Here is a 13,464-nt window from a genome sequence, read left to right on the forward strand (position 1 = left end):
TGCAAGGGGGCTGGAGGGGCAGGCTTAGCTCGCTTCTCCTTAGGTGATCCACTTCAGGAGGGGCCCTGTGGCAGCGGGAGGGAGTCAGATCCGCTGCCGGAGGTTTGGCTCCGCAGAAGCACAGAGTTGGGTGTTTGCGCGGAGCGAGCAAGTTCCCTGGCAGGAACTGGTTCCCTTTGGGATTTTGGCTGGGGATGGGCGGGGGAGATGGCGCTGGCGCCTTTGTTCCCCGCCAAGCTGAGCTCTGCCGTCCGGGGGCTCAGCAGCTCTCCCTCCCTTTGTCCTCCAGCCTTCCCGCTTTCCGAGCAGAGCTGTTAACTTATGACCTCCCAGACGCTAAGTCGCGCTTGCTGTCGGAACACGGTCTGTCCGGCCCCTCCGCTTTTGCCAGCCAGACTCGGGGGCTCTGCTTGGCCGGCGAGCCGCCCCTCCGCCCCGGCTCCCTCCCGCCAGTCCGTGGAGCGCGCACCGCCTCGCCGCCCTTCCTACCCTCTTCCGTGGGCCTCTAGTCTGCGCTTGACTCCGGAGACTCTGTTTATGTATTTTTGAGACATTGAGAGACAGAGCATGAACAGGGGAGGGGCAGAGAGAGAGGAAGACACAGAATCTGAAACAGGCTCTGGGCTCCGAGCTGTCAGCACAGAGCCCGATGCGGGGTTCGAACCCACGGACCACGAGATCATTACCTGGGCTGAAGTCGGACGCTCAACCGACTGAGCCACCCAGGCACCCCTAATGTTTATTTTTGAGAGAGAGAGAGAGAGAAAACACAAGCAGGGTAAGGGCAGAGAGAGGCGGACAGAGGATCTAAAGCAGTCTCCATGCTGACAGCAGACAGCCCAATGCAGGGCTTGAACTCACAAACCGTGAGATCAAGACCTGAGCCCAAGTCAGATGTTCAATTGACTGAGCCACCCAGGTACCCCTACATTAACTTAAATTTAAATCTAAATGGCCACAGGATCTAGTGACTAGCATACTGAACAGCACAAATCACAAGGGACAATTATTTTATTTTCAATTTTTTATTTAAATTCTAGTTAGTTATCATACAGTGTAATATTGGTTTCAGGAGTAGAAGTCAGTGAATCATCACAGCACCCAGTACTCATCATAACAAGTGCCTTCCTCCCTCACCCATCTAGCTCATCCTCCACCCACCTCCCTCCATCAACCCTCAGTTTGTTCTCTATCTTTAAGAGTATTTTATGGTTTGTTTCTCTCTCTCTCTTTTCCCCCCTCCATATGTTCATCTGTTTTGTTTCTTAAATTGCACATGAGTCAAATCATATGGTATTTGTCTTTCTCTGATTGACTTATTTTGCTTAGCATAATACTCTCTAGTTCCATCCACATTACTGCAAATTGAAAGATTTCATTCTTTTTGAAGGCTGAGTAATATTCCTGTGTGTGTGTGTGTGTGTGTGTGTGTGTGTGTGTGTATGTATACCACATCTTTATTCATCAGTTGGTGGATGTTTAGGCTCTTTCCATAGCTTGGCTATTGTTGATAATGCTGCTATAAACATTGGGGTGTATTTACCCCTTCAAATCTGTATTTTTGTATCCTTTGAGTAATTACCTAGTAGTGCAATTGCTGGGTCATAGGGTAGTTCTATTTTTAACTTTTTGAGGGCCCTCCATACTGTTCTTCAGAGCGGCTGCACCAGTTTGTATTCCACTAACAGTGCAAGAGGGTTCCCCTTTCTCTGCATCCTCGCTATTACCTGTTGTTTCCTGTGTTGTTAATTTTAGCTATTCTGACAGGTGTGAGATGGTATCTTGTTGTGGTTTTGATTTGTATTTCCAAAGGGACAAATTTATATACAAAAACAACTGCTCTTTGATCCCTCCTTGCTGTCACTTAGCCAGGTGATCTTGGCATGGTCAGTTTCTGTCCACCCTCAGCTCTCTCAAGTGGACTTGGAGAGAATTTCTGGTCTGAAATTCCTTCTGCTCCAGGAGCCCAGCTGAGAAAAGAAGTGTGAAGAATAGAAAAGAGAAACTAGGAACGCCTGGGTGACTAAGTCGGTTAAGTATCTGAGTCTTGATTTTGGCTTAGGTCATGATCCCAAGGTTGTGGGCTTAAGCCCCTTGTTGGGCTCTGCACTGTCAGTGTGGAGCCTGCTTGGGATTCCCTCTCTCTCTCTCTCTGTCTGTCTCTCTGTCTCTCTCTTTCTGTCTCTCTGCCCCTTCACCCACTCACACACTGTCTCGCTCTCTCTCAAAATAAATAAGCAAACATTAAAAAAAGAAAGAAAGAAAAGAAAACAGAAACTTGCCTTGTCACCACTGCATGTAATTCAGTTCCTTTCTTCTCTCCTCTGTGGTCTCCTACCACAGACTGAACAACTGGGCCTCCAAATTGTGGAAAGGGAACATGTCATCTTTTCTACACAGCACCCAAGAGATTTTCCTAAAACATAGACTCAATCCACTTAAACTCTTTGCAGGTTCTCCCTGGCACTCAGGGTGAAGCTCCTCCCTCTTGGCGGTTCTGTGCTCCCCTCTCTCCAGCTGTGAGCCTTCCCACAGAGGCTGGTGGTGACATTCCTCAGCCACATAGTGGAGGCCACAGGAGCATGGGCAGGCTGCCAGTAGGCATCAGAACCAGGACTTTTACCCATGAGCCCGGCCCAGGTAGGCACGATTCCAAGACCACATGTGGAGATGTGGTGGTGGTGTTCATGATGGGGGCCATGGATACAGGTGGGCTGAACAGGGTTCAGAGTGAGCCCTGATGGTGGAGTCAAGGTTGGTCGGGCCAGGTTTGGGGCCCAGAGACTCAACTGTGGTGGAGGCCTTGAGAAGGTAGACCTGGTGGTTCAGGTTTCAGGATTCAGGTTCTACCTTGGAGCTTCTGAGTGTACCTCATCCAAGATCTCCCAGCCCTCCTGCTTTCTCCTCTCCCATCCCTTTCCTCTCATCTGTCCTGTCCATGGCTCCCTGTCCATGGCTCCCTGTCCATGGCTCCATCTTGCCAAGCCAAGCCTGACTTAGGCCCCATGGTGGGAAGGAGTCCTGAGTTATTTCCAGAATCACATTCTTTGTCAGTCAGATACAGGACCCATTTCCCACAGCCCAGTGGGGGTCAGTCTCTCCAAGCCCTGCTTCTTGTCCTCATGTACTAGCCTTGTGCCCATCCTGCTGTCTTTGTTGGCTGAGGGAGGCCTTTCACTAGAATCTCAAAATATGTCCATGAGGGAGGGCATTCAGCCTGGGAGACTGCAAAGTTTCCCAGGCAGCCAGATGAAGTCACACAAATGCACGTGTGACTATGGCTGCTGATTCCAGGAGAAGGGCTTCTGCACAAACATGTACATGCTTGTGACTTCTGTCTTTGTGGTGAATCATTTATTTAGGAAGGAATCCCAAGGGTTTTCCTTTGGAAAATGTCCAGCTTTATCATGGTCAAGAACTCTGACAGGTGGGCTCTCCTGGCATAATGGCTGAAGTGGCTCTAGCTTTGGGGCCCACAGATAAGCACCAGTTTCTCTGTAGAAAAAAACAAGTAGATATAAAGACCGGGTTTAAGTTCCTGAAATCTTTTCAAGACATCACAGTGCCTTTTTAGGCCCTACTGTGCGTGGGATCTATGCTGTGTATGATCCCAAATGACCAGTCATCCTCATGCCATGAGTCCTGAAACCTGGAATATGTTTGCTGATCTTTGGGATGTGGGTGTTATCTGACGTAGGTGTCCACAAGGAAGGGCATGGGATCTGCTGATTCCCAAGGACTTGCCATGTGCTGGGAATTGTACTTGGGGAGCAATGTAACCTGACTCCCTTCTTTCTCTAGCAGTCTACCTCGAGGTCTTTTTCTGTCCCCTCCACTGGAAAGGACACCGGTATCCATCAGACAGATGCAAAGCAGTCATCTGGAGCAGAAATGCCCAGCCATGGAAGAGCAGAAGTTAAAGTTTATTTTCTAATGACTGACAATGAACTTATATTTTCCCAAATGAAATCTTACCTGGGATAGTAAACAAATTAAAAAGAAATAAAAATTTTAACCAAGTAGAGATGCTACCCTGGTTGAAGAGATTTGTGAGTGGAGCCTGGACCCCCAGCCCCCAAAGGCCTCCAGGCACACCCCCTCAGGTCTTGAGACCTTTGGGGATGTTCAGTGAAGCACAAAACCATCAACAGCACCCGCCATTACACCAAGGGAATTTTCTGTGTATGAATGTTGCTAACTTTTTTCATGCACTATTCCTTTGCTATTCATAACACCATGAGTTTTGTTATTATTGTTAGTCGCAGTATTAATATTATTTTACCATTCCCACTCTGCAGAAAAGGAAACTGAGGCTTACGATCAGTCAGGCACAAGGTAATGGTGGTTTGCAAGTAGGCTGAGGTATTGGAGGTGGTGAGCAGTCAGGGTCAGGCTATTTTGGGGGACAGAACTGACTTGTTTATGAATTAAATGTCATGTAAAGGAAAGAATGGAACCATGGCTTATTCTTAGGTTTTTAGTTCTAGTTACTAGGTGGATGATGTTGCCATTTACTGAGGGATCTACTTTGTAGACAAAACATTGAAAATGTTTATTTTTACCTGTGAGTTTTGAGGTTTTTGTTAGACATACGATTGGAATTCTTATTTTAATTAAGTGGAGATCAAGGTTAATAAATACATTTTTGGAGGCCTATGCTTATAGGAGGTATTAAATCCCTTGGGTCAAGGTATGATCATATAGGAAAAGAATATAGAGAAGAGGGGCCACCATTGAACCCCAGAGCACCGCAGTACCTACAAATCCCTCAAAAAAAGCCAGCAAAGGAAGCTGAGAAGGGACAGCATCAAGGTAGAAAAGAATGCAAAAGATTATGCTGTCTAGAAAATCTACCAAAAAAGGTGTTTCAAGAGGACAGGAGGTACAAGTGTGTCAAATATTATTGAGAGGTCAAATAAAATAAGGGGGAGGGGGGATGGACCATTAGATACTAGTGAGTTGTTTCAATTATTTTTTAATATTTATTTTTGAGAGAGAGAGAGAGGCAGACTGTGAGTGGGGTAGGGGCAGAAAGAGAGGGAGACACAGAATCCCAAGCAGGCTCCAGGCTCTGAGCTGTCAGCACAGAGCCCAACCCGGGACTCGAACTCACTAACCTTTGAGATTGTGACCTGAGCCAAGGCCAGACGCTTAATCAACTGAGCCACCCAGGGTCCCCAGTAAGAGTTGTTTTAAGAGATAGTGGGGAACAATGTCAAAGGGGTGATTGAGAGATGGGAAGATAAGTTTGTGGGGTTAGTCACTTCTTCCTGAGTGAAACAAAGAAACAGGGGTAGCTGAAGAGGCGAGGGTTGCTGAAGAACTATCCATTTATGTAGTTACTAGTTTTTGAATGGTGAACATGCCAGTAGAAAGGGAGAAAATGATGAAATTGAGAAATAAAAAATTACAAGAGAAAACTTGTTGGAGAGAAAGGATGGAATCAGAGCAAAGGTGTAAAGGTCAACCCTTCATTAAGACCAAAGCTGCATTTTGCATTGTAACAAGAGAGGAGGCAGAGTTATATACAGAGCCAGGTAGATAGTTGGATTGTACAGGGAGAAGATGGGATTATCAACATAGAACTCCAGCTATTTTTCTTCAGTGAATTATTTTTTTTAAAGCTTTTATTTTTAAGTAATCACTACACCAAACATGGGGCTTGAACTCACAACACTGCAATCAAGAGTCACATGCTCTACTGACTGAGCCAGTCAAGCACCCCTCTTCAATGAGTTATTAGTCATCAGTTGGTGGTGGGGTGAGGACGAGTGTTGATGGGGGAACATAGAGGAGAAGGCGTGCCATAGGTTTCGAAAGAGTGAGAAAGTGAAGTTACCCCACAATCACAAAAAGTAAACGGAAATATAAATATCCACTTGAGATTTCCAGTAAGAAGAGTGAGGATGGTACTGTGATTAACTCCAGCAACCTGTAAGTACGTGGGTACAAGTGTGCAGTTGTTGGCCTCAACTATGGCTGAGGCTTTGCTGAGCATATAGGAGGGTGGCATGTAGAGAACTGAAGATGTTTGCAAGAGACTTACAATTAACTCCGGACCCTGTGCCATTGAAGCTTGTTTAGCAGAATCGGCTAGCTGTGGAACAAAATCCATATTCACCTCTTATTCCCCAAAACCCAACTAGACCTGGAGTGATCACCCATCCCAGTATGCCTGGGATTGAAGTGCTTCCCTAGATGCAGGGACTTCCGTGCTAAAACAAAAAAGTAAGCAGTACAGTCTGATCACATCCATGTGCCTTCAAGGAGCTAAATCATCTTCTGATTGCTATGTTTGCAGCCAAAGCAGCAGGGGTCCTCTGACCTAATCCTGGATTATCATCGTCTTAGAAGACCATCTACAGGGTTGGATTCGAAGTTTTGCCCAGAGAGGTTCAAGTCTATCTAGAGAGCCTGAGTCCTCAAGTCAGTGCTGAATCTCACACCATGGATAAATGATACCTCCACTGGTCTCAACACTCCAAGTGTCCAACTTACTGAACGAACAAACTTTTACATGCACCTAGTATGATGTCTGGCAAGAGACTCCCAATAAATATGATTTATTTTTTGTTAGGCTCCCCAGAAGCACACTTTTTTTTCTGTCAACACAACTGATGGTACCTATAAAGAATGCACTTACCTCCACCCCCCAAAACTACGATTCTAAGGAGAGGCAAATTGTTATTATTGCCACTGTTATTATCACACTTTATTATTGTTATTAAACTCTTTTTCTGCCAAACCCTAAAGAGAAATTCATGTTAGCAGCTGTTCTAATTCTGTGCACTCAAATAACTGCAATGCCAATTTGTAAATATTAAATGTCATGTAAATGGTAAGCAAGGATAATAATAATGGATTTGGATTTATTTAAATGGCATGCAGCACATGAAATACATAGCTTAATTCTGTTTCAAATCTGAGAATGAATGGAAGGAGTTGAAAGTACTCAATGGAAGAAGATCAAAAGTCCTTACACTCTTCAATAAATATTTTCAGCAAATTGTTATAACATGAATTAACTTACAATACAATAAAAAAATATTTATATGGAGAATACAGGGAATCAAGTGAAACCATTCTAATTAACTATGAGCTGGTACATCATTGCCCAGGAAAAATCAGAAAATTTAGAAAGATGGGACAGAGAAAATCCTAAGCAGACTCCATGCTCAGCATGGAGACTGATGTGGGGCTTGATCCTATGACCCTGGGATCATGACCTGAGCTGAAATCAAGAGTCAGATGGTCAACCCACTGAGCCACTCAGGCACCCTTAGATTCTTAAAGATAGAAGAGATCTTTGAAATACAGTTGAATCCTCTTTATAGCTGAGAAAACTCTGACTCACAAAATTGTATGCCCTCTGCTCCTAATTAGTAATGAATTTGAAGTGTAGCCTCATGAATCTGATGGCTTTTGAAAAGCACTAAGATCTTTGATAACCTACATGGGCAGAGGGGCAGGGAGTGAGAGCTGTAGACAGGTAATAAGGAAGGGACCTCACTGCGGACTTGAGTTAGAGTGTTTCAGTGACTGGTGGGATAAACACAGGTTGGAGAGGGGAGGCTGAGTACCCATTGTCTTTTGTGGCATACTTTAGTCAATAGAAGACAGGACCCAAAATTTTCTACTGCATGCTCTCTTGTCAGCTCCAATTTCCTGGCTTCCTAACAGGTAAGGCAAATTGTCTTTTCCCAACTGTGACAGCAGGGGCTCTAAAGCAGGGTGTGCACAACCCTTATAAATCATTAGGACACACGAAGAAGAGATGGAACTTTTATATAGATAGATAATATACCAAAACTTTAAAGAATTAAGCTTTGCTAAATATTTTGTATATGAGTCAATGCTATATAAGTGCTATATATGTTTCTTCTATAGAAACACAAGTGTTTCAAATGTGTGCCAAAACAAAAAGATCCTAGAAAAACTCTTAACAAATGCAGTGAATTTGTCCCTTCACTGTAAAGGTGACTTTTGAGAAATGAGTGAGAAAAACTAATTTTCAAGAGAAAAAAACTTGTGTGATGATGAGAACGTTTAAAAACTGATGTTTACAAATATTTCCATTGTTTCAAAATTTTGTTACCTAAAACAGTGCATATAACTTATAAGGCCTCTCATTTCTGCACACTTAATACTTGGAATACAAATTTTCCAGCTTGTTAAAAACAGTCTTCCAAATGAAACATTTTGGTGAGTTTTAAATTTATTAGGCAAACATGGGGTGCCTGGGTGGCTCAGTCGGTTAAGCGTCCAACCTTAGCTCAGGTCATGATCTCACCGTTGGTGGGTTCGAGCCCACATCGGGCTCTGTGCTGACAGCTCAGAGTCTGGAGCCTGCTTCAGATTCTGTGTCTCCCTCTCTTTCTCTGCCCCTACACTGCTTGCACTCTGTCTCTGTCTCTTGAAAATAAATAAAAGTTAAAAAAACCTTACATTTATTAGGCAAATAGTATGATGGCAATATCATAATGTAGCACCTTCCAATTAGTTTGCTTGGATGCTGATTGACAGTGAGAAAGATGGAAATTTACTAAGTGAATTCCAAGAAAAACATGGACATAATTAGAAAATTTGATTGAACATAAATACCACAATTTACTCACTGAACAATACTCAGCTTTCACTTCAATCTAGAAATCTGTGCAATATCATTCCCAGCCATTAATACTGACCAATGAAATAAAGCAAACTAACAATAACATCCTCAGATTACCATGTAACAAATGTTTAATCAAAACAAGATGTTGTACTAAGTCAATCAATGTCACATGACTCTCCTTAAAAGTGTAATTAATAATACATAAAACTATTAATAAATAAAATTTTTTGATTAATTAATTTATTTTTGAGAGAGAAAGAAAGAACAAGTGGGGGAGGGGCACAGAGAAAGGGGGACAGAGGATCTGAAGTGGGCTCCAGATGGACAGCAGAAAGCCTGATGTGGGGCTTGAACCCACGAACCATGAGATCATGACCTGAGCTGAAGTCTGCTGCTTGACCAACTGAGCCAGGTGTCCCGTAATAAATAAAAATTTCTAATACTTTATTTTTTTATCTCATCTCAAAACACTGAAGTAGCTTATTTCATTTTAATTTCATTACTATTTATGAGAAAGAGAGACTGGGTATTTTTTTTAAGTTTATTTTTGAGAGAGATACAGTGCAATTGGGGGAGGGGCAGAGAGAGAGAAAGAGAGAATCCCAAGCAGGCTCCACACTGTAAGCACAGAACCCGATGCAGGGCTAGAACTCATGAACTGTGAGACCATGACCTGAGCCAAAACCAGAGTCGGATGCTGAACCAACTGAGCCACCCAGGCACCCTGAGATTAGGTATTCTTAAAACCATTTTACAGATGATAAGAAGCACACTGGGAAAAAACTCTTTTGAAACATTCTTTTCTCTCTACCTCTACCCCAATCAAACATATCCAATACCCCAAAGCGGTCATCTAAATTACCTTGGACCCCAGATTTATCTTGAATGGAACAAAATAGCTGTGGCATTCATTTCTGAGATGCAGAAATACTCAAGGTTGCAAAAGAGAGTAAAATCACAAGATGAAAGAGACTTGACCTCACTAGCAAAAATGTGTCCTAAAGCCAACCCAATACACACGTTCAGTGCTCTCAACCTTTCAAGCCGTCATCCTCCAGAGGCAACAGGACCAGGGAGGGAAAGGTCTTAGCATGTTCTTGGCAGATGGTGGGCTCAGGTCCTCCAGGTCTGCATGCACAGCCTCCTGCCTCTGCCCTACCTGCCTCCCCTCCTGCTGGCTCTCCATCCAGCCCCAGCTCAATGGTCAGGTGTTTCAGGAAGCCTTTTTTCAAGGCCAGCTTGGATTAAAGGTTCTTCCTCAACTACTTGAGACAGTCACAGCACTGGTCATCCTGTTCCATAGTTCCAAGACTTCTCTGTTCTCAGCACAGCACTAGAGGCTCCCAGAGCACAGAGCTGGGTACGCAACAGTGCTCAATGTCCTTGCTGATTAAATGACTGGACCCATTTATTTGTATTGCCACCAGGGTTATGCTTCCCACTCCTGGGGTAGCTAAAACATTTCAGTCTTGACAAACCAATTCTAGGATGTTCTCAGAGCCCGGCATGAGGGGGAGATAATTATGTGAGTGAAAGCTTATTCAGGAATAACAGCTGTGGGTCCAGTTATTCAATTTGGACTTTCCAGGCTCAGTTGAACCCCTTAAAATAGCCTCTAAATCTTCTTCCAAGTCGAAGACAGGCAGAATTTTCTGCCTTGAGTTACAGAAAGCCAAATTCTCTCCTTGTTTCCTTTCGTGTCCCAGTATGAAGCCCACAGGTCAGCCTTCAGTAGGCCTGGTACATCTCTGCATCTGACAGAGCAGTCCTGGCAGCAGGCATTCTGAGCATAAGACAGGTCTGACTTGGGTGCTGGGCTCTTCATAAGCTTCCATAAGATGCCCCTCAGAGAACAAGGTTGTGCTCAGGACTTCATGTGGAAGGAGGGCTCCAGGTGCACCTTTGGGTAGCATCGACTCCTTGCCTTGTTCTCATAGGACACAGTCAGAAAGAGTCCACTTGCTGTGAGTGCCTTATCTGGGCAGCCACTGCTTTGTTTGGCAGGGACCCAGTGGTTACCTGCAGGGAGAAATGTGAAATCTGGTAGCGTCCCACGTGAGACTCCAAAGTCAAGGTCAAGGTCAAGGTCGGTACATTCAAAGCAAGTACCATCATGCTCACTCCCAAACACACCTGCTGAATGTTATGGGCTTGAGCTTCTCTCTGCTGGAAAGTCCTCTCTGCTCTGTTTGCATAATAATTAAATTAAACAGACCCGTGAGCAAAGGGCAAGCATCAAGCAAGAACAATAGAAGGAAGATATTACTGAATGAATGGAAATTTTAAAATAAAAAGTTTCCTTTACCTCAAGCCACATACATTTAGAATTATTTACATTTTGGCTTAAATCAATGAATGCATTAATAAATGAGCTATCACTTTTGCAAAACAAAAATGTATTTGCTTTTTCTGAACCTAATTGCCAAGATTCATTGGTTCTCATACAAATACCAGATTTTTGCCTCAATTGACCTTATTTCAGACCCTAAACAGTTGGCTGCCGAATGGATGCAATCTTAGTAACAGCTCCACCTGACTTGCATTATACTTTTGTTTCTAAAGTTTTGCTGAATCTTATCTTTATAGCACGTCTTTTTGCAGCCAGGAGATTCAGACCAAAGCTGTAGAGAGGTAAGTCCAGTTTGCTAGCTAAGTTCCTAGTCCCAGGACCTAGCCACAGACTCTCCCCTCCTTCCGACCCTTGTATCACAGGGGATTCACTAGCCTGTTTACAAAAGGAGAGCTGAGTTCCCCCATCCTCTCAGTCTCTCCCCATTCTCAGCTCATTCTGGCACCCCAGCTGTGACCCAGGAACATGAACAGGACATATTTAGATCTTCATCTCTGCATTTCCCCCTCCAGTTGCTGCTTAAAAAATAGCAGAATATGGTCATTAATGGTTTTACATAATCATGTGTGCGACTATATTAAGCTTAGCCAATAGGAAGGGGGAAGAAATAAGAGCGTGTGCTAATTAACTCACTCTGCACAATAGCCTTGGCACTAAGTGCTAGAACACTGCCCCGATTTGTTGATTATACTGATTCACTCTTTCACAGAGGTTTCTCTTAATGCAGGGAGCAGGGTTGACTCCAAATTCTCCATGTTATGACTGCGCAGCCTCCCGGGCACCCGTGTCTCCTTTTTATCCCAAGGCTGTGCACAATAATGTCTTCCGTTCAGTGTCAAGTCCCCTGCAACTTTTCATGCTCCGCCTCCCGCTGGTGATCCAGGCCCACCTGTGGTGTGCGCACAGAGAACCCGCAGGGCCATTCTGCCTTGTCCGTTGCGTCCAGGGCGGCGATGAAGCCACTGCAACTATTAACAGCCACCACCTTCATCGTTTATTTTGAGATGGCCTCTCGCTTTGCTCAGTAACATGGAGAGGCAGAAAAGAATACAGTGATAATTACGTTTTATTTATAGCATTTTTCTATGCTATTGGGTTGTCCTTTCCATGAGCAATACAATTACTGGGCAGGAACAACAGAGCAAAGAAAATCTAAGTAGTTTAGATGAAGGAAACATGTTCAATTGTTTCAAAATGAGATGAAGTTGACGAGGTGGGGAGATGAATCAAGTCTTCTTTGGGGCAAAAGCTGCAGCTAAAACAACACACACACATACACACACACACACACACACACACACACGGAAGAGTGTGGTTGTGGTGAGCTGGCAAACGCTGCTAGGAGAACTCAAGACTCTGCTGTGTGGGGGGGTCACACACACAAGGGTTTGGGAAAGACCTTTAGAGTGAAAGTTAATGCCCTCAGGATTGGAGCCAAGTGGCACAACCAAGGACACAGTTTCAGGACTGGCCTTTTTTTTTTTTTTTTAAGTTTATTAATTTATTTTGAGAGAAAGAGTGAGAACAAGAGGGGGAGGGGCAGAGAGAAAGGGAAAGAAAGGATCCCAAGCAGGCTCCATGCTGTTGGCATAGAGCCCAAAGCGGGGCTCGAACTCACGAACTGTGAGATCATGACCTGAGCCCAAATCAACAGTTGGAGGCTTGGGGCTCCTGGGTGCCTCAGTCGGTTAAGTGTCTGACTTCAGCTCAGGTGATGATCTCATGTTTCATCGGTTCATGGGTTCAAGTCCCGCATGGGGCTCTGTGCTGATAGCTCAGAGCCTGGAGCCTACTTCGAGTTCTGTGTCTCCCTTTCTCTCTGCCCTTCGCCCCACTCGTGCTCTCTCTCAAAAATAAATAAACATTAAAAAAAAAAAAGAGTTGGAGGCTTAACCAATGAGCCAAGTAGGTGCTCCCAGGATTGGCTTTTATCCCCAGTCCCAACCCTGATCTGCACTCTCCTCCCCTGGTCTGATCATTATCAACCTCCTACCACTCACCTTTCAAGGCCCAGACTGGCTCTATTTCTTTCACCAAAAAAATTTCTTTCTAATTTCTTTCCTTAGCACACCCAGCCTTCAGTACCACCACCTCGTCTGAGCTCCTGGACCATCCATCATTCTTAACTGCACATTCAGTTCCTGTCTCAGTGCTGGACATTCCTGGGGTGTGTGTGTGTGTGTGTGTGTGTGTGTGTGTGTTGCATGTGTACACACAAACACATTTTTTATCCATGCATTTATTTCATCCACAAATATTTTTTGAATATCTGCTATATGCAATGCTGGAGACACAGTAGAACATGAGAATCAGTATTTGGCCTCAGTAGGAGAATCAGAAAAGGAAATACATGATTTCAATACAGCATTATAAATGATCTGAAGAGACAAAAACAAAATTCTATGGAAACACAAGCTTTAAAAAGATCTAGTCTAGGGGCATCTGTCTGGTTGAGACAGTAAGGCATGTGACTCTTGATCTCTCTTGATCTAGAGGGTCCTGA

This window comes from Panthera leo, chromosome F3 (assembly GCF_018350215.1).
Source record: "Panthera leo isolate Ple1 chromosome F3, P.leo_Ple1_pat1.1, whole genome shotgun sequence".
In the NCBI taxonomy this organism is placed as follows: domain Eukaryota; kingdom Metazoa; phylum Chordata; class Mammalia; order Carnivora; family Felidae; genus Panthera; species Panthera leo.